The 21,490-nt window shown below is 47.5% G+C and overlaps 1 long non-coding RNA gene across 1 annotated transcript; it reads left to right on the top strand.

Moving 5' to 3' along the window:
• The first annotated feature begins 7,902 nt into the window (after positions 1-7,902).
• Positions 7,903-17,621, top strand: LOC141279270 (uncharacterized). The gene is made up of 4 exons (XR_012333242.1): positions 7,903-8,001; positions 8,397-8,477; positions 8,914-9,112; positions 17,570-17,621. It is a non-coding gene; the product is annotated as an uncharacterized lncRNA (long non-coding RNA).
• Positions 17,622-21,490: the final 3,869 nt, after the last annotated feature.

Below are 21,490 nucleotides of genomic sequence, written 5' to 3'. Positions count from 1 at the left end.
GAGATGGCTTCCCAGGGGGATATCAAGGGCTATTTCCAAGAAAGGGGGGATGGGTGCCAAAGAGGCAAACCACACTGGGTACCGAGAGGTTCAAGTCACAGCCCTGTGCTGTTCGTTTATGCCTCCTTGCTCCCTGTGGTGCTAACCCACCTCCCTGGCCCTTCTAGAACCTAGGAAGAGAGACTGGAGCCCTAGTTCTGAACCCCAGCAGCGAGCTACAGATCCTGTCCCACTTACTGAACCCTCCCTCACCCAGGTCTGTTTTCTAGGTTTCCCCCATCCTGCAGGAGACCAGGGGCAGGGATGGGCAGCTCTGGGCTCTATAGTAGAATTCCTGCCGGTGGATCTTGTTTCTGGCTTCTCTCACTGCTCTGCTCTCTGATCTCTGCTGTCATCCTGTCCCCATACACCATTCTGCCCACTCCATCAGGTTGGGCTCCTTGGTCATTATCATCTGCCTAAATTGCACTTGGGTTTTGCTCACACTCTTTTGGACTTAACTGGCAAGTTCTCAAGAGATGAACTTCCATCTGGTTGGTCTCGTGGTGGTTCTGGATCCTGCCTTCCCCTTTCTCCCAACCCCAGTCCCACCTGCTCCCACAACCAGCCCTGCTCTATACTCAAGCCACCTCTAGACCCCATCGGCCCTATAGGCTCATAGGATGTGAGGCCTGGACATTCAGCAGCCCTGAGAAGGACAGCCAAGTGTCCCCTGGACTACCTTGAGCCAGGGGGATATTCTCTAGAATTGTGCTAGAGCTCTGACCTTGTGACTCTTCTCTGGCCTTGTAAAGTGGGAAGACTGGTGCTGTTTGTAGATCTGAAAATAAAATCACTTTTAATGCAGATGTGTCTATAGCTTGTCAGTGTACAGGCCTGGAGACGGCTCCTGCACAGAAAACATCCTGGCCCTGAGCTGCTGGAATGACAGAAGGATTATGGATTCCCCAGAGGCAGGGTAGGAGCCATCCCACATGGGCAGGGCCTCCATCATCAATCTTGGGGGAATTCAGGACATTTCAGGGGTTGGTTTTCCATGAAAACCATCTTGAAGAAACTTTCAGGTTTCAGGGAAAAGGGAATAAATGTTCTTTATTTGGAAACTAATGGAGACACTTATAAAGATAATGATAATGGTATTTATTGGGCCTTTTCTAACATGTTCCAGGCACTGTTAGGAGCCCTTTACATATCTCATTGCCCTGAATCCTTACAACACTTTGATGAGATGGTATTATAATCCCTACCTTTTACAGGTAAGAGGATGGAAGCATGGGAAGGCAAAATCATGTATCCACAGTTACACAACTAGTGAGTGACAAGGACTAGGGTTCAAACACAGCTAGTCTGACACTAGGGGCTACATCAAAGTGCTTAGTTTTAGAAAAGGCTCAGACTACACAAAGGGCTTAGATGAACTCGGGGACAGTCCCAGGTAGAAAATGTCAAAGCAAAGCAGACACATCACTAGGATAGACAACAGGTTGTCAGGCTGGTCCTCACCCAGAGCCTAGGCTCAGCCAATGTCACATACAGGGAGAAAGACAGACCAGAGACACCAGTGCTCAGAATCAGGTTGCCAAGGTCTGAATAACAAGGGCAGGAGGCCCGGGGCTGGGCAGGCGGGGCCAGAGAGAAAGGTGATCTGCCAGGAGCCAACTGACCTGGCTCCAGACATGTGGGTGTTTCCTTCCTCCTGTGTGTATCTTGGCTCACAGTTCAACCCCTTTGTACTGAATCTGGACCTCAAAGCATAGTTCACGGTGGGTTGGAAGGGGGCAGAAGTGGTCAGCCAGAGCTCAGAGACCACATCAAAGTATTTTGTGGGCTGAGTGTCCCGAGGGGGCCAAACAATGCCAGGGGAACTCACTGGGATATTTAAGGTGTGTGCAGAAGAGAGAAATGGGAAACAAGAAAGTGAGAATTTGAAGGGCAAAAAAGGAGAAAACTGAGGCGATTGTGATGGCAGGCCAGAGACTCGCACTTTGACAATTACTGCCTTGCCCCACAGTGCTGCCCCCAGAAACCTGTGCAGGGGTTGGGGTGGGAGGGTAGGCTGTACTGGACAATCTGGGCTTCCTTCCCCCAGTTTGTCCACTCTTTTGAATGAGTTTTGAGTACAAAATATCTCTCCCTAAGTAGGAAGAGCTCCAGTAATAAGATGCCCAGAGTTAGTTACGACACTCAAGCCTCTCGTAGGAAGGAAATATTTTTTTATGTCATCGTAAAACTGCCCAGCTCACCTAAACCTGCTGTGGAAATGGTGGCTCTGAGGACAGAGTGGAGATAAGAGCATCTGACCTGAAGCTGAGGCAGAAGGGAAAGTCAGGGACCCAGGTCCCCTCCCAGCCAAGAGTCAAACTGGCTTTTCTACTGCGCCCAAGTCAGCAGGAAGCAACACGCAGCAGTCAGGGAGGGAAATGAAAGGACAAGTGGGGGTCCCTGGCCTAGGTCCAGCCCTGTCCAGAGGAATGAAGTCTGTGAAAGCCTCTCAGGGATCAGTCTTCTCCCCGGGGGCAGGTGTGGTTGGGTGGGGGCAGGTGCCCGCGGACAGCTGCCCTGAACTCTCTGCTTAACTGGAGCACCTCGTCCTAGCTCCTGCCTAAGGTAAGCAAACGTAGGTCTGCCAGGCCGTGTCCACAGACCTCTCCCTCAAACGAGAGGCATCGCAGCATCTGAACTCTGGAGGCAGGAAGACCTCTGTCCAAATGTCACTCTGCCATTTCTAGCTGAGTCATCCTGGATGACTGCCCATCTCTGAGCCTCTGTTCCCTCATCTGGGAGTTGGGGAAAACAGTACCCATCTCACAGTGCTCTGAGGCTCAGAGCCACAGAGTGCAAAGCACCGCTGGTGAAGCTCAAAGCATTGTATCTAAAAATATAATTACACAATTGTCCCATCCAGAGCCTTAATGGTACGTTTCCTTCCAGAGATACAGCTTTGAGGGTCTTTCTCACACAGAGAAAGAGATGGAGACAGAGATGAATAAGGCAGGGGCCCGCCCTCCAGGGCTCACAGCAAGCCCGGGAGATGAGACAGGCAGACACCTGATTAGAATCAGCGCTAAAAGAGCTGAGATGCATGAGCCGCAGACTCTAGGGAGTCGGTGTAGGATCTGAGCCTTGAAGGGTGGGCAGGATATTATGGGCTAGGTAATATCCTATAGGGAATAATAGGGAATAGGGAATAATATCCCTATTCCTGTGGGATAGGAAATATCCATTTCCCCCTAAAATAGAGGGAGGACATTTTAGGAAGAAGGAACCACATGAACGGAAAGTACAGTGATTGAATATGACCCAGAATATTGGGAACACAGTGAATGGTCCAAAGGGCTGGCGAACATGGTCCGTAATGGGCAGTGGCAAGAGGGAGGTGAGAAAGGCAAGCTGGTCAACATTTAGAAGTGGTTAATACAGCTGAAAGTGACCCCATAAAACAGTGAATGCTATCCCAGAGGACTTTCTGTGATGGAAATGTTCTGTATTAGCCCTGTCCAATATGGTGGCCGCTTGGTCACATGTACCTATCGAGCACCTAACATGAAGCTAGTATGACTGAGAGATGACATTTTTGTTTTATTTAATTGCAATGTAAATTGAAGTTGCTACATGTGGCTGGTGGCTACCATATTGGACAGCGCAGCCATCAAACTTACGACAATAAATTCAAGCGTGTAGAGGGAGCCCTCAGGGTCCCCACCTTGCAGTCCTGTCCTCAGCCCATAAAACGGGGGCTCCCACACCGGCCGTTGCTACAGTTGTGCAGCCAAGTGGATGAGATGGGCCGAAACATAGCTTGTTTCCTGCTTGCCAAGCTGTGCCCCCCGCTGTGGCTGTGTCTGCTTGGAGGAAGGGGCACCTTTCTTACAAAAGTGTTAGGCGGGCTGGCAGCAGCCCTTTTTCTGTCCGCAATGGCCTGTCTGCAGGCAAAGTCAGGTTTCCTCTCTGCTGCTAGTTCCTGGAGCTGCCGGGCCAGGTGAGCACAGCAATCCTCCCACAAGGTGATGAGGCATTCTCATTAAGGCTGTCAGTATCAGCTTCTGTTCTGCAGCCCTAACTGTCTGCAAGCAGATTCCTTGGCCTGAACTTGGGAAGAAGTAATGGGAGGCTCCGACTCTGGTCAAGGTTAAAAGGGAGGTCATTATTCAGCTTTACCAGCAATAAAGCATATATCATAGTTTAGTTCCCACTTTGCTTCCTGGTCTAGTTCTCAGTTGTTTCTAATATAAAAGGGAGGAGGAGGAAAGGTAAGCCATTATGTTCCTTCAGAACCTGCTCGCCTCCCAACCAATAGGACATGGACACGCTTTCTAGTCTGGAATACAAAACAGTAACATATTCATGAGCTGACATGTCCATTCATGATGTCCTGCTCTAGAACATAGGCACAGACTTTCTGAGTTGGAAGGAATATTGAATTCTAAAACCTCATCATATGATGAGGAAAATTTGGTCCCAGAGAAGTTTGATGAACTGCTCAAGGCCATGCAGAGATCAGAGGCAGATAGGACTGGATCCCAGTTCTTCTGACTCAGACAGGTCCTAATTATAAAACTCAGATTGCAAACTGGTGGCCAAGGGTTAAAGTTAGCTTGCTGTTTTTGTTGTTGTTGTTTTAATGTACACAGTGTTGGCCCATGCAGGGTTTAAAAAATATTTCTGAATCATTTGCCTATACTTAAAAATCAGATGAATTCGCTTTGAAATCCAGATTAACTATCATTTTTAGGCCTGTAATTCCACATGGCAACAAAGGCCTGTAGCGAAGTAGTGCCTGACCCTGCCACAAAGAGAGGTAAACGGGAGAAAGGAGACGTGTGGAGCATTTTAGAAACTGATCCTCCAAAGCCATCTAACTGGATCCCAAATGAATATAAGCTGCTTTTAAAATGCCTGGTTAGTAATTTGTTACTGCTTACTTTAAGGACTTAGAGTTTCAGTTTGTAGAGGTTTAAACAAAATATAGATCTTAGAAATCACCTGGTTGAGCCAATTCTTGTTACAGATGAGTATCATGGATCTAAACCATCACGTGTCTAAGCCTGCTGATAAAACAGGGTCACAGGGTGTTGTAACCAGTTAGGATTTGATTGGCTCCCTTGGCTCCAGCTCTGTAGGGGTTCCAGGTCCATCACATGTCCCCCTAAAATAGTTTCGGGAAAAAATTCCTAGGGATATTTCTTGTGGACTCACATGTATTAACGGGACTGATGTCTGCAACAAACACACTGATGTCCAACTCAGCACGTAATAGGCATTCATTCAATTAATGTGTTGAACAAGTGAACAAATGTGTATCAGATGACATCAAAATTGGGTGTAGCTTCCTTACACATGTTGCCATTTTCAGTACATAATCTTTTCAGATTAATATTAATGAATCTTGGCAAAATACTGGTATCTACGGCAATTATAATCTGCTTTTTATAAATAGATGCAACATCGCTCTGATTTGGAGAAGTAGCGAATCAGAGCACTGGGGTTACAGTTTTCAGGATGTATTTTGCCGTCTCATAAAATATGAATATTTTAATTGCCCCAAAATAAAACTTAAATAAATCTTAACTTCACTAGGAAGGAAATCAGTGAACAAAACAAAACAAAACCATGCTGCTGCCCAAGCTAAGGCAACCATGTTTTGAAGCTACCAGTGCCATCTTTGCTCATAGCCGAGGAGCTGACCCCAAAGTCTTGTGTGTTGTTATCCCCTAGATATTTCAGTGAAAAACCCTTGATTCTACTTTCAGTTGCTCTCTAATTATAGCTCTCTTGTTCTAGGACTCCACTGTGGGTGCCACAGTTGTCCTCAGAAATAATTCTGCCCTCTCTCCACTGTTACCCACTGTCCTTGAATGAGACAAATGTCCCTCAACTTCGCCTCTCCCTGGGACAAGTCGTCTTCTGAGAAGTAGTTTGGTCCTGCAGGTAATTAAATCCTGGGGCGGGGAGGGTGCCCCACTGGTCCTCCAGACTGCTTCCAACCAGTCTGGACCCAGCTTAAGCTACTTTGTCTATTACATAAAGATGGTAACACATTGGAAAGAAAATGACACAAGTGCTTTGCTCTTTCTTTGCTGCTGTCTAGTAGAGCAGCGTGGGGTCCTTGCTTAGCATTTGGTGGCCTCCACTTAACAGGAGGATATCCCTGGTCTTGATCACTGTCCGAAAACAGGTTCTACCACTTCCATAGCCTTTGGCAATTGAAAGCTTTTTCCTCCGTAAACATCAATAGACTGGAGAGAAATCTCCACAGTGAAAACCTCTTTTTAATTTTTAAAATTTAAGTCTCAGGTGGCACTTTGGGACAGAGGGGCAATAAATTACAACTTACCATGTGCCAGGAATCATACCAATTCTATATCTTATTAAATCCTTACAACAGCCTGGAGAGGACCTTATAATCTCCACTGAGAGGGAGAAGTGGAGGTGGAGAGAGGAGGTGGCTTGCCTGTGTAAAGGGCTGAGCCAGAATTCAAATTCAGGTTTTTCTAACTACAAAGCTAGTGCCCTTTCTTAGTGTTGGCCCTCCAGAGGCATTTTTTTCTTCAAATCACACAATAGAACCTCCTTCTCTGTGTGTCACCACTGGGAGCTCATAAAACACCATATTCCCACCATAATCTGAGACTCTGCAAAATGCACGTACAGCTAACTGGGAAAATATATTTGAATCATCCTGTAGAGAGAACCTCAAAGCAATAGTCAGCCCATGACAAATGCCTTCTGATCGCCCAGCCCAAGGCTCAGCCTAAAACTTGCTGCAGGGTGTCAGTCTAAAGATAACCCAAAAGGTCTCATAGCTTCCTGGTTGGTAAAACAACAACTACAGTAGCAGGAATTGAGACCTAAAGATCAGCGGGGTAGAAATGGGGAAGGAAATGGCATGTTAAAATGACTATTTTTCCCCAACTGGCCCTGTTCTTTCTAGATATAGTCCCAGAACTTGCATAGTTACAGTGGGAGAATTTGATCAATCAAGTGCTGAAAGTTTTCTACCAAATTCGAGGCTGTTCAAATCTTGATGTACTTTGAAGTCTGGAGTACAGTAGAATTCTTAGGAGATTTGTGCTTCTATCTCTGTTAGGCTGGTTTGACACAAAAACCCCATTAGGAGGCCCTTCCCAAGCCACTACATAAACTCTCCTAGGCCAGCAGTAAAGAGAGTGTGTTCTCGTAGTCCTCTGCCCTCCAAGGATCTCATCTTAATTCCCTCCTCTTCTTTTTGTCCCTTTCTGGTTTCATCAGTTCATTGTCACTTTGTTTCTTTCTCCCTCTCTCTTCCCACTTTTCTACTTCAGATAAAAGGAGTTTCCCAATTCCCCACTTCTGAATTTGCTCCCTAGAAGGCAAAGCACGTTAATTTCCCATCTCCTTTTCCAGGCACACAGGGCGCTCCTTAGCCAAATAAAATCTCCTCTTCCCCCACTCCCCCACCCCCAACACACCCTTGCCCAGAGCCCTGGCGATTTCAGGCTCTCAGGTTGTAGTAGGAGAAAAGGTTTAGTCTGATGTGGTTAAGCCAGTCATCACTGCGTCTTCAGATTCTCAGCCCCAAACCACTCTCCGGTACATCACCCTCACTTTCCATTTCTCTGGATTATCTTTCATCTTTTCACCACTAACCCTCACAGCCTCAAGCAAGGCTGAAGCTGGGGCCAGAAGGGTGGTACGCTTCCTTTCCTGGTTGAAATACTGACTGCCGTGGCTAAGCCATTCCCTTTAGGGCTCATTACAGGGAACAAGAGAAAGAGAAAGCAAGAGTGAGGGGGGCTGTAATGACTGTTGTTACATGGTTTCCCTTAAGCCCCAGAAATAGAAAGCCAGACTTCCGACTTGCAGAACCCCCCTGCAAACCACCAGACCACACTGCCAGATAAGAAAAATGTTCGATTGTGTCATATTTCCTTCATCAGCGCCAGTTTCTGAAACTGTCCCTGAATTTCAGAGAGCCTCGTCATGATCCTAAGATTTAGAGAAGATGGAAGAGGGAAGAACAAGGTATCAGATCTCTCTCTTTTCTGATATAAATTTATTTTTAACCACAGAAGTAAAGGAAAGAAAATATTATGAGAGATTAGTCATGAACTAACTTTGTTTGCAAGAGAAATTTCTTATTTGCAAGAGAAAGAAATGAATTGGACATCAACAGGCATTGAGAAAGGGAATCTGCTATAGCTTAAAAAAACGTGTCCTTGGCCTTTTCAATTCACATGTGTTCATTTATTAAGTACCTACTGTATGCCCAGCGCTGTGCTTGTTGCTGCAGATCCAAAGAGGATGAGGCACCTGCTTACAGAACCAGGAAGCTGGACTAGATTCAGATTCACCTAGATTCCAACTCCTGTGCCCAACACCACCTGCACCACTAAAATAATTTTGCTTCCCTCTCCCAGAGCAGCCTCGGCAGGCACCTGTGTTGTCAGCTGCTGCAGCAAGAATGATGGCCGGGGTGTTGACAAGCTCCCAATTGTAAGGTAGGAGGTACTGTGAGAGATCAGCTAGGAAAGATATCTCTGGACCAGGGTGGGCTGCTAATGCTTGGAAAAGACTTGGGGGTGAGGCCTAGTGAGCTGTCACCCTGGGGTGGGGCCTGGCCCAGCAGATAGACAACGCAGACGGGGGAAGCAGGTGACAGACAAGGCCCTTGTGGGGAAGCAGCCATTTCAGGGGACAGCAACAATAGCATGGAAGCCAGGACCTCAGGAGCTGGTGAGCTCACTATGGGTTGGGGCACAAAGAAGGGAGAGCCTAGTGTGACCCCAAAGCCCAGGATCAAAGAGGCCGGGCCAGGAGAGCTGCTAATGGCAGCCTTGTGGTGAAGATAAAGGATGGAGAGACAGGAGTCAGGAGTCTCTTTTATTCAGCCAATACAGAAACAACTACTTATGAGTGACTTCTCTATGCCTATAGCTGTTCCAGGCCCTGAGGGGTTCAAAGCAAGAACCAAGTTAGAATTACACATCCAATTAAGAGATGATCAAATCCATACCCTGAAATTACTGCTGGGAAGACAATACTGCAATGGGTCATGAAGCATTGGCACTCGCCTCAATTGACACAAGCGGTTTCCTTGCCTTATCTCATTGAATCCACCCAACAACCCTGCAAGGTGGGTACTCTTGTCCCGGTTTTAGAAATGAGGGTGCTGAGGTTCTGAGCCAGCTAGTAAGTGGCTGAGCCAGGATTCAGATCCAAGTCTGTGTGAGCCTCTGAACTTTCTAGTATAGCCTGCAGCATCCCTGTACTGGAATAATATGGTGCCGCATTGAGCAAGAGGGAAAAGTAGCTACTTACGGGCCGAAAGTGCAGGGAGAAGTTCAAAGGGAGGAGCCCTAGTAGAGGAGAGGGCGCTATGCGTGCACAGGGTCAAGGATGGCTTCTTGGAATCGGAGGGTCTGTTGGAGCTGGGTCAGAGCTGTAGATCATAAGTCTTTTCCACTTTCTGAGCCAGAGAAGGAGGGTCTGAGTTAGGACTTGGGCCATCCAGCAGTTGCTGTCTGCGCAGCAGAGTGGCCCTGCCCTGAAGATGCAGGGGAGATGCACATAGAGCACATGTGGTGTGAGAGCTCACTGCAGGAACCATGCTCCACCCTGTCAGACAGACACCCAGGCGGCTCACAGGCCCAGCCTCCAAGCCATGGGCTTGCAACACCCCCAAAGAACAGCAACTGGCCTCGAGCAGAAGGGCAAAGGAAACCCCCCCTCAGCCCCAGGCCGTGGAGGGGGGCCTGGCTGTCCACAGGGCCTGCCGATGTCCTGGCAGAGAGAGGAGGTGGCACAGGCACCAGGCCCTAGGTTGCCAGGGCCTCCCAAGAAGGAACAGGTGCGAAGCAGGGCAATTAGCTGAGAAGGCGTCCGGGGGGCAGGCGGCCTAGACCTGACTGGGGGAGCCACCAGGGTTACATCCTCTGCGGGTGAGTAGGCCTGATTAACTCTCCGATGAATGGAGTGTTGCAAGGGAACTTTTCTCTTCTTCGAGGAGCCAGATGAAGTGATCATTAGATTTGGCTTTTAAAATAAAACTATTCTGAAGGGAGCACGAGCCCTCAAGCTTCCCCGGGTGTACTTGGCACTCTGGCTTCTCTCCGCGAGGAAGGAAGAGCGTCTGCTCATGGGCTGTGACTTGGAAGGGTCCCACGGTGAGTCAGGCGCTCTGTGTGTGTGCCCCGTGATTACAATGTCGTGAGGAACTGCTAATTCACTCATGTAATGTGTTCCTCTACACCAGCCACAAAGAAGACTGCTCAGTTATTTTGATCCCAAAGAGAGGCTGGTGTTTACCATGAACTCCCCAGCAACCCCGTGTGTGTGTGTGTGTGTGTGTGTGTATGTGTGTGTGTGCGCGCGCACGCGAGCGCACACACACATACATATACGTATTTGCATAACGACCTTACACAATGAAGAGGTGGGGCCACTGCCCTGTCCAGCATTTACAAACACATTTCAACTCTGAACTGAGAGCAGGGATCGGCACGGAGTGGCCTCCACGGGGATGATGACCTGTATTCTTCTAAAAACCCAGGTGCATGGAGGAAGTTGTCACGTGTTCCTACCACCACAGGGGATGGGGAAAGGGGGCAAACGTTTGAGAGTATGTACTTCTTGCCAGGGTTTTATGTATCTTGTTGGCTTCTTCCAACTACCCTTTGAAGCAGGTATTATGCTTTCATTGTTCCGGATTCTTGCCCCACTGTTTTGCTTAGGGGAAACCCATACTTCCTTAGGTGCCCACTGAAAAATTCTGTAAAGCCTTTTCTGACTTTATCAGTAAAATTAGTTATGCTCTCCTTCGTGCTCCCAGAAAACCATAGACTTTAGGGAGATGGCAGCCTCAGTTTCCTCATCTGTCATATTGGGGTGACCATAGGGTCATTGTGAGGAAGAAATGAAATAAATCATGGAAGTGGCTGGCACTTAGCCCTTGTCAGCCATCGTTGTTGTTATTAATAACAGTAACAATAATACCCCATATAATTACTTACCACTTGATGTAAGTTCCTTGAATATAGGGATGATGCTTACTCGGTTCATTGTTTTATACCCAGAGTCTAGGAGTATTTGGCACATGGGAAGCACTCCTTTTCTAGCTGGTGAATGAATGAATAACAGTGAAGGATTTGTGCGCTCTCACTTCTGTGTGCCCCTGAGGATGGGCCCTTGTCTGACCCGCTTCTGTATTTCTAACGTCACCACTTCATCTCGCACAACCCACGTGTTCGGTGACTCTGTTGAACAGATGAACAGGACCATGAGCTGCTGCTCAGCCAGTGCCCGGCCGAGGGAGTGCAGCTGCATGCCTGTCTCATGCTCCAGGGGGCGGGGGCCCCTCCTCCTGCCTGAATTCAGTAAGGCCCTTGACACACCACCTCTACAGGGTGAGCTCCTCGAGGTGGAGACCATGCCTTGTTTACCTTTAAATCCTTGGTGTCCAGCACCGCACCTGGCACACAGGACATGCTCAGATGGCTATACGGGGACTCTCATGTCCTCTTGGACTCCAAGGAGCACAGAGTCCAAAATGGATTTGTCATCTCTCTTCCATCACCACCTAACCCTCTTCTTCCAGACAGGTTCCCATTTCTGTTTATTAAAGACCCTTCTTCTCAGTTACAAAGGTCTAAGTCTCCTTGGGAGTATTGTACCCTAATGGAAAGAGCAGTCATTGTAGTCAGGCTTTTCTGGGCTCGAATCCTGGCTTTGGCAACCACTGGCTGCCCTGTCTGGATGAGTTGCTTACCCCTCTTGAGCGTTAGTTTCCCCTTTCATCGAAGGAGGACGACAATACACTCTATTCATCCTTTCAGTAAGTGTTTATTGGGCCCCTAAGACATGGTGGGAACTGTTCTAGGCCCTAGAGATACGTAGATGTGAACAAAACAGACATTGCTCTTGTCTGAATGGCACCTGCAAACTAGAGAGGGAGAGATAGACACTAAACAAATAAGCCAGTAAACAGGGTGTTGGATGGTGTATTAGCTGTGTGGAAGGAAGTGGGCAGTCAGGGTGTCAGTGTCTTATTCAGGGGATGAAGGAAGGCTTTTCTAATAAGGAGAACCTGCATCTGGAGAATAAGATTCCAGGGCGAGGGAAAGAGCAAAGGCACCTCCTGCCTCTCCCACACCAATCCAGCCCCAGTACAATCCAGTCACACCCCTTCCCTGCTCAAAAGTCTGCAAAGGACTAACGGCTCATTAAGTTCACGTTCTTAGACGCTGATATTCAAGACCATCTCCAGTATGATGCCACATTTACCTTTCCCACCCATATTCTACTGCTCTCCCAGAAATATTAAATACTAAGGGAGAGAGTCAGGTGCACTCTGTCACTCCCAGCAGAATGACTGAGAAGCCTAACCACACTCCCAAAGACAAACTGACTGCAGAGGAACCTTACCCCAGATTCCCTGAGCCATTGTATGCTCCAGCCACGGCGGACATGACACCTGTCTATTACTGGCTCACCCTTCCCACCATGCTGCAATATCATGAATTCCGTGATAATGGGTCTTCTCTTAAAGCTACAAAATGGCATATGGTTTCCCAAATCACTTTTCTTTCACTGCTCTTATCTCCCCTGATACCTGCCCCTATAGGCCCCTCACCCATAACAAAATGTCCTTATTTTGACTTTGCTGGTTCTAATGGGAGATCCAGGCTCAAGTCATGAATTCCTACATCCAACTCTCTGTCCCAAGATCTCTCCATCCCCCATTCTTCTATCCCCTTTCAATCTGCGCTCAGTCCACAAAGGACTGGTGCCTGGTCTGAGGGCAGATCATAAACTGGGACCCGCTGGCGCTACACGGAACAGCAAAATCCCTGATACTGTGCTTCTTCCAGCCTGGCGAACAGGCACCACCATCCCCTAAAACATCCCCCATGGTGGAATTTATGATGAATTTATAGGCTGGCTAATTTCAGGTCCTTCTCCCAGGGAAGGCCCTTGGACTGACACCTACCACCATGTGGATCTTGGAGAAAAGCAAAAGAGATCCTGGGCCCCAACACCGATATTCTAAAATAGTATTCCTGAGGCTTTCTGTTCCCACCACCTGATGCTGAAGCAAGGACAGGCACTCGTAGCTGTGGGATACAGATGCCCCCTAGCATTATAAATGGGCAACCTTAAATACCACTGTAGCGCCTACAAACCTGAAAATGTTATTGTTGGGCTTCCCTGGTGGCGCAGTGGTTGAGAGTCCGCCTGCCGATGCAGGGGACACGGGTTCGTGCCCCGGTCCGGGAAGATCCCACATGCCGCGGAGCGGCTGGGCCCGTGAGCCATGGCCGCTGAGCCTGCGCGTCCGGAGCTTGTGCTCCGCGGCGGGAGAGGCCACAGCGGTGAGGGGCCCGCGTACCGGAAAAAAAAAAAAATTGTTACTGTTGAACCTTTAGGTTATCATTAGCTGGCTATGCTTGTTATGGTTGATATAGCCGTGGTCTGGGACAGAGTTTTCCTACTCAATGCCAGGACACCTGGGCAATATTGCACCCACACTGTCATCCCTATGTTTGGAGTGTACCACTCTTCTTCCACAATACCATAGGCCAAACATATTACATCATCCTGAGCAGCCATCAGGAAAAACAAACAGGAATGTGGTCCTGCATTCTAGTGCCCCCCAAAGGCTACCTCCACCATAGTTATGATGCCCAGCTGGCTGCCCAGCACATAGCTACACGTGACTTCGACCACTCCTTCCACCTTGTACACCTTTGTGACAGCCTTGCCAATGTCAATCTATGCCTCTGAGGCCTGGCTCAGGGAGCCTACCACCTCATTACAGGTGATGACCGCGGCCCAGACAACCACTCCATCTCAGAAGATGACTACCCAGCTACCCACATCATCTACCAAGGTGCCCCCTGCCGGAACACAGGCATCTTCCCCTCAGGGGATTCCCCCACTCAGCATGTACCACATACCCAAAAGAGTGAACACCACAGACCTCCAGACTCATACCTCTCTCCTCCCCACCTTCCCCGCTGCGCACAATGAAGCCCATTACCGCTGTGGCGAAAACTTCCCCTCCTGGACTTCCTAAAGCAAACCTCCTGCTTAAGGCCATCTCCAGGCTAGTCTGTATGTACGTATGGTCAAGACTGCATCCCAGAGGCCCAGCCACTGGGTGCACTCAGCCCCCATGAGCAAGCCACTTCCTTATTCACCTCATGCCAGAGGACCCAAGGCTCATGAAGAAGGCCCACAAAACCACCAACACTAATGCTACTGGTCTAGGCTCCTGGGTCTTGCCCTGTCTTATCCAGGACCTGATGGACAGGACATTGACTGAGGTTGTCGTGTCTGGTCCCTGGCCCATGAGTCCAGATCATGCATCTATCCAAATCCACAGGCCTATGTTGATACCTTCCTAGGCCCTCACAGCATGACGGGAGGCATAACCCTCCGCTGGCCCAGAGAGTAAAGGAACATGAGTGATCAGAAGACCCAGAAGGAACCTGGTTCACCGGTGCCCTACCCTAGACGACGCCCTCCAGATGTCCCAACTCCTTAAACTCACACGCACACTCTGCTAACTCCACGGACCTTCTTAACATTTTCCAGCCACCCCATGATGGGGTCCTGCTGTTCACAGTCCCCAGGCAAAGGTGATAAGCATTTCCCTACCCATCGCCCTAGGCATAAGAGTGACATTTGGGCTGGAGGAGTGGGACTAAAGGCTCGGTTACACAAGGAAAATAGCAGATGCAGCAGAGGAAATGTCCAAGATTCTATCAGAACCTTGTGACATTCACAGTGTAACGTAAACAGTGGCAGCACTTGAGGCTTTCACTGAAGGCCAAAAAGCCTAACTGCCAGGGGCCAGGGTGGCAGATAACAGACTAGCTCCAAATGATGTCCTGACTGCCCAAGAGGAGTATGTGCCCTCCAGGGAATTTCACATTTTGTGTGGATAAACAATGCAGGAAAAGTAATCTAAATAGCCCAACAGATGCACCGCCAAACGAAAACCAAATTTTATACAAAGCACCCTGAAGTCCCTAGTTCCTGGATATCCCCTGCATCCTGGGGTGACCTTGTTACAGGGACCCTTCTGCCAGAAAGTGGACTTTACGTGCTGAAGTGGCCACGAAAAGCCAGTACAGCCCACAGCCAAGTATGTTAATAAGTGATAATTAATCTCTCCCCTCTACCACCTCCCGGCATTCTGCAACAGGTGGGTTCCTGTCCTGTATCTGTGTCCCCAGGACCATACGTTCTCCCTCTGAAGATGATGGGGAGCCCTCTTTTCAGTGGGCCCCTCGCCTGGGATTTCCCTCACTTTGCCAATGTCTGAGTCGGTAATAAACCTTTGAGTCACTTGTGATCATGGCAGGGGTGGTGTGTTTGGACATGCATTGCCTTTAAACAGGAGGGAATGGCAGACTGGTCGTTGAGTTGCATTACAACAATATTCCAGGAAAAGGCAACTTGAACATGTCTTTATTCCATCACTGCCCCAGAACAGCACCTCAGACTCCTGATCCCACACCCAGACCCTTGCTCAGGCTTTTTCCTACCAGCCACACCTGCTTCACTCACCAGGTGTTTAGGAGAAGTGGCTTTGAAACCACTGGCTGTTAATCCCTACTCACTTCTAAGCTCTGTGACCTGGAACAAGTTCCTTAGCCTTTCTGTGACTCACTTTCCCTATCCATAAAGTTATGAACACAGTACTTACTCCATTAGGGTGTTGTAAGGGGTGTGAGAAACCCCACTCTAGGTAAAGCTCACAGTACAAGTCTGACACAAAGGAAATACCCAGGTATTTACTCATTTAGAGGCAACTCAATTTCTACTTCCTCCAGAAAAACTTCCATACCTATTCCCACTTCAGCTTATCCTTAATCCGACCAGTCTGATTGCATTTCTGTTCAGCACCTTGCTGTTGACCGTGTATCTGTTCTCCATTACTTATGCGTTCACTTTGACCTTCCCAAGTAAGAGATAAAGGTCCATGAAGGAAGGGACAACATTATACCTGGCTCTCCTACTAACTTGCTGTGTCATCTTGCACATAATTTTCTTAGGATTGAGTTTCTTTCCCTGGAATCGCAATTACATGGCGTGTGTGCCAACACCTCCCTACCCCATGGCCTTGGGAGACACTAGTACCCAATAATAATTCTCTTCCCCCGAACCTTGGTCCAGACTCAGAATCCTTCTTAACACAGTGCTTTGGACGATGTCTAGTAATGTATTCAATAAATATGTATTGAGTACTTAGTAGGTACTACTTCCCATTTAGTATTCTGGAGATAAAACTTTGGGCGTCCTGTCGCTGCACTTATGGAACTTGTCACTTAGTGAGGAAGAAAAACAATATGTAAATTCATAAATGAGAAAATATCAGATAGTGATCAGTACAGTGATGAAAATAAAATAGTGCTGTGTTAGTGCCTGGGGAGAAGGCTACTTTAGATTGGGTGTCCAGGGACTTTCTGAAGCCCCTGGAAATTTTGATCTGGTAGATTTTGTGTGGGCTCGAATATGTGTTGTTAACAAGCAAATGCAGGAAATTTGGGAAAGGCTGACACGGTGAGTAAGAGTGAGGGTACAGGGTCAGAAGACCTAGGTTCACATCCCGTTTCCTACACTTATGTAGTTGTGTGACCGGAGCAAGTTATTGAACTTCTGTGACCCTCAGTTGCCTTATCTGTAAAATTGGAATAATACTACTACTCATATCAGGAGGTTATATTAGGATTAAAATAAGACAGAAAACAAGATTTAAGATTCCTGGCACATAGTACGTGCTCAATAAAAGGCAGCAATTACTTACAACAATAGGCCCATCTACTCCTAACTATAATCTTCTGTTTGAATTACTCGAAAGACAGACCCAACAAGTACCACTTAGTAGGCAGTTAATATAGCCTCTAAGTTGATTTTTGCCCAATAAAACTCTTCCTCTTGAAAAATAAATTCTCAAAAGACCTTCTTGTGAGCAGGAATGCCAGAGTCCAATGAATGTATGTCCTACGGCACTCTAGTTTAGGCAGGTTTCAGGTTTGGAAGGGCTTTGGCCTAATTTCCTTCCTATCAAAAGGGAGCCTGGCTACTTGCCCTTTCTAATTCAGTGGGCAGTGGGGGGGACATATTTCTGAGACCTAAAGGGATGTGAGATTTGCAAAGTGTAAGGCACAAACAGGACGCTCGCCTTCTCAGAGCAGCCGGTCCATCCAACTGAAGGGCCCAACAGCAGCTATAAGCACGCTCCTGCTCTACTGGCCTCCACTCATTTGGAGAAGGGGGCTGCTCCCTCACGTTATAAGCTGAGCTGGTACATAAGGAAGAAAAAAAAGGTTGGGCAGGAAGCAGCCTTTTCAACCAGTGAAGAAACCGTTAGAATCCATCCCTTTGCCCTGATGCCAAAGCTCGGCCTGCACCACCCAGCTACACTATCGAGGACACTCAGGCTATCGCAGAGCCCTGGAGGTATTTGTCCCTAGTTTATCAGGGACCTGTGGAAACATTTCTCTAACTGAAGATAAAGGACTCTTCCTCCCCACCCCCATTCTACTTCTAGCTACCTACCAGAGAGTTTCTCTTTTTCTTTCAGTAACACCAGTTCTGAAAAGAAGATATTTTTCAACCTGGACTTGAAGTAACTGGTGGAGAGGCAGGTAAGATGAGTTTTATTCATTCATTCCTTCAATAAATAATTATTGGGTACTTACTATGTGCTAGGGCTCTTGGATTCAATTCCAAGCAGAAGGAGCTTGCAGTCTTTGGGGGAGCTCAACAGAACTTCACAACCACAAAACATAGAATTACCAATTGTGATCCAAACTGGGAGTGAGTAGATAAACAGCAAGGTCCTACTGTATAGCACAGGGAACTATATTCAATATCTTGTAATAACCTATAATGGAAAAGAATCTGAAAAAAAAATAACTGAATCACTTTGCTATATACCAGAAACTAACACGGCATTGTAAATCAACTATACTTAAATAAATAAGTAAAAAGGGAAAAAAACCTGGGAGTGAGATCATATAATGATGGGTCCTAATCTAGTCATGAGAGGCTGGAGGCTTCCCTGCAGAAGTAACATTTGAGCTGAGAGAGAGTGCGTATAGTAATCTTCTAGATTTCGCTCTTGCCCCCCAAGTGGGTGTTTTCAGGGTTAAAAAGATGCCTCAGGGCCAGAAAGAATTGCTGCCATGCCATGCCAGTCCTGTTTTAAAGACCAAGTCATGATTCCTTGACCCTGGTGAAGGTTAGGATGGAAATATCTTATTGGAGTGATAGAGAGGCCAGCATAAACCTGCCAGGACCCCCTTCAAGATTCAGCTTTGTAAAAGTTGCCAGATAAAAGATATTTCCAGATGGAGGGCCACGCAGGAAATACAAATGGAAAAGGTTTTAATAGCTCTTCCTTTGCAAGCTACGACCCAAGGCAGCTTTTTGCAATGCGATGGGAGGCACTGTAGCCTGATACCATAGGAGGAGCTGAACTGGCCCACGAGCATCCTGGGGGCCTTTGGAGAGGGGCTGTGGCCTGAAGGGAGCATTAAAGATGCTCTACTTACATGAGACCCCCTACTCCAGCCATCCCCACCCCAAATGGAACCTGTGCCTGCTATACTCTAACCCTCGGCTTCTCAGAGGAGAGGGCAGATAGGAATCTATAAGAGCATGAGTCCCTTTAAGGATGTGGCTGTACTTATTAATAACAAGCTGCCCCCTTTTCCCCTGTCCTTGGGGCCTAGTGGGCTCCTGCAAAGAAGGTCATCTAGAAGTCAGGGACCAGTGCTGCTGATGGGGGCATAAGTGAGCAGGAATTGCCATTGGGGACCTGAAGAATGTCTCAGAGCTCACGGGACTGGCTTCACCATACATTGGGGTTGTTAAATTGGTCCATCGATGAACCTGAGAATGTTGTGAGCTCCCTGAAATGAAAGGTAAAATTCTGCACCTTGGACAGCTCTGCACCTAGGGAAACGTCTTTAAATTTTATCTAAAAACTTTTAGATTTTGTATGTGTGTGTGTGTGTGTGTGTGTGGTAAAAATATACATGGGCATAACACTGACCATTTTAACCACTCCTCCGTATATAGTTGAGTGGCATTAAGCATATTTACATTTTTGTGCAACTATCACCCACCATCCATCTCCAAGACTTTTTTTTTTTTTTTTTTTTTTGTGGTACGCGGGCCTCTCACTGTCGTGGCCTCTCCCGTTGCGGAGCACAGGCTCCGGACGCGCAGGCCCAGCGGCCACAGCCCACGGGCCCAGCCGCTCCGTGGCACGCGGGACCCTCCCGGACCGAGGCACAAACCCGCGTCCCCCGCATCGGCAGGTGGACTCCCAACCACTGCGCCACCAGGGAAGCCCAGGACTTTTTTTATTCTTCCCAAACTGAAACACTATATCCATTGAAAAATAACTCTCCCCTCCCCCCAGCCCCTGGCAACCCCCATTCTACTCTGTCTCTGTGAATTTGACTACTCTAGGTACTTCCTATGAGTGGAATCATACAGTCTTTGTCCTTTTGTGACTGGCTTGTTTCGCTTAGCATAATGTCCTCAAGTCTCATCCATATTGTAGCACGTGACAGGACTTCTTTTTTAAGGCAGAATAATATTCCATCGTATGCATATTTATTTATTGGGTATATACCCAGAAGTAGAACTGATGACTCATATAGTAATTCTATTTTTAATTTTTTGTGGAACCTGCATGCACCATTTTATATTCCCACCAGCAGAGCACAGAATTTCCAATTTGCCCACATCTTCGCCAACACTTGTTATTTTCTGTTTAGGGGATAATAGCCATCCTAATGGGTGTGAAGTGGTGCTTTATTGTGGTTTTGTTTTGCATTTCTCTAGTGATTAGTGATGTTGAACATCTTTCTATATGCTTATTGGCCATCTGTATATCTTCTTTTTTTAAATTTAATTTAATTTAATTTATTTTTTGCTGCATTGGGTCTTCGTTGCTGTGTGCGGGTTTTCTCTAGTTGCGGCGAGCGGGGGCTACTCTTTGTTGTGGTGCACGGGCCTCTCATTGCAGTGGCTTCTCTTGTTGTGGAGCACAGGGTCTACGCATGCAGGCTTCAGTAGTTGTGTCTCATGAGCTCTAGAGTGCAGTCTCAGTAGTTGTGGCGCATGGGCTTAGTTGCTCTGCAGCATGTGGGAACTTCCAGGACCAGGGCTCAAACCCGTGTACCCTGCATTGGCAGGTGGATTCTTAACCACTGTGCCACCAGGGAAGCCCCTGTATATCTTCTTTAGAGAAATATCACTCCAAGTCTTTTGCCTACTTTTTTTTAAAAAAACAATTTTTTAGTTCTCTTCCTTATATTTTTTTAAAATTTATTTAATTTTGGCTGCGTTGGGTCTTTGTTGCTGCACGCGGGCTTTCTCTAGTTGCGGTGAGTGGGAGCTACTCTTCGTTGTGGTGCGCAGACTTCTCACTGAAGTGGCTTCTCTTGTTACAGAGCATGGGCTGTAGGCGTGCGGGCTTCAGTAGTTGTGGCACATGATCTCAGTAGTGGTGGCTCGCGGGCTCTAGAGAGCAGTCTCAGTAGTTGTGGCGCACGGGCTTAGTTGCTCTGCAGCATGTGGGAACTTCCAGGACCAGGGCTCGAACCCATGTCCTCTGCATTGGCAGGTGGATTCTTAACCACTGCGCCACCAGGGAAGTCCTTGTCTACTTTTTAATTGGGTTTTGGGGGGGTTTTGCTGTTGAATTGCAGGAGTTCTTTAAATATTCTGGATATTAACCTTTTAGCAGATATATAATTTGCAAATATTTTCTCCCATTCCATAGGTTGCCTTTTTAGTCTCTTGATACTGTCCTTTGACGCACACAAGTTTTTAACTTTGATTGCAGTCCAATTTATCTGTTTTTAATTTTGTAGCCTGTGTTTTTAGTGTCATAGTCAAGAAATCATTGCCAAATCCAATGTCATATAGTTCTTACCCTACGTTTTCTTCTAAGAGTTTTATAGTTTCGAGTTGCCAGGTTTTTAAGAAGTCTATGACTGACAATGCATGGGGCCATCCTCAATACCGATTCTGGGGAGACCCTCAGGTCTTGACGAATGTGAAGCTAGGAATTGGGAAATTGATAACATGGATGTGGTATCTGAAACCTTTAATTCAAAAGGAATTATTGAGGATCTCCAAATTTATATCAATACCCTGGGAGCTAGTAAAAATGAAAATCATGGCCTCTCTTCTCTTAGAACGTAAGTCACTTACAAGGTGGCAAGATGGTATGCACACATAACATTATGGCACTGCAAGGCAGTCTAATGAGCACCTAACCAGGCCCTAGAGCCAAGAGCTGGAAGGAGTTGAGGTCAGGGGACAGAAAAACCTTCAGTGCAAAGATGTGGCTTGAGTGGGGTCCAGGCTGATGGACACGATTTGGAGAGGCAGAGAGGAGTCGGAGGCTTTTGGACTAACTGCAGTAACGACTGCCATTTACCGAGCGCTCGCCCTGTGCCAGGCTCTGTGCTCTGCCTGC

This window comes from Tursiops truncatus, chromosome 8 (genome assembly GCF_011762595.2).
Source record: "Tursiops truncatus isolate mTurTru1 chromosome 8, mTurTru1.mat.Y, whole genome shotgun sequence".
Taxonomy (NCBI): Eukaryota; Metazoa; Chordata; class Mammalia; order Artiodactyla; family Delphinidae; genus Tursiops; species Tursiops truncatus.
This window is presented reverse-complemented; position numbering and strand designations above follow the sequence as displayed.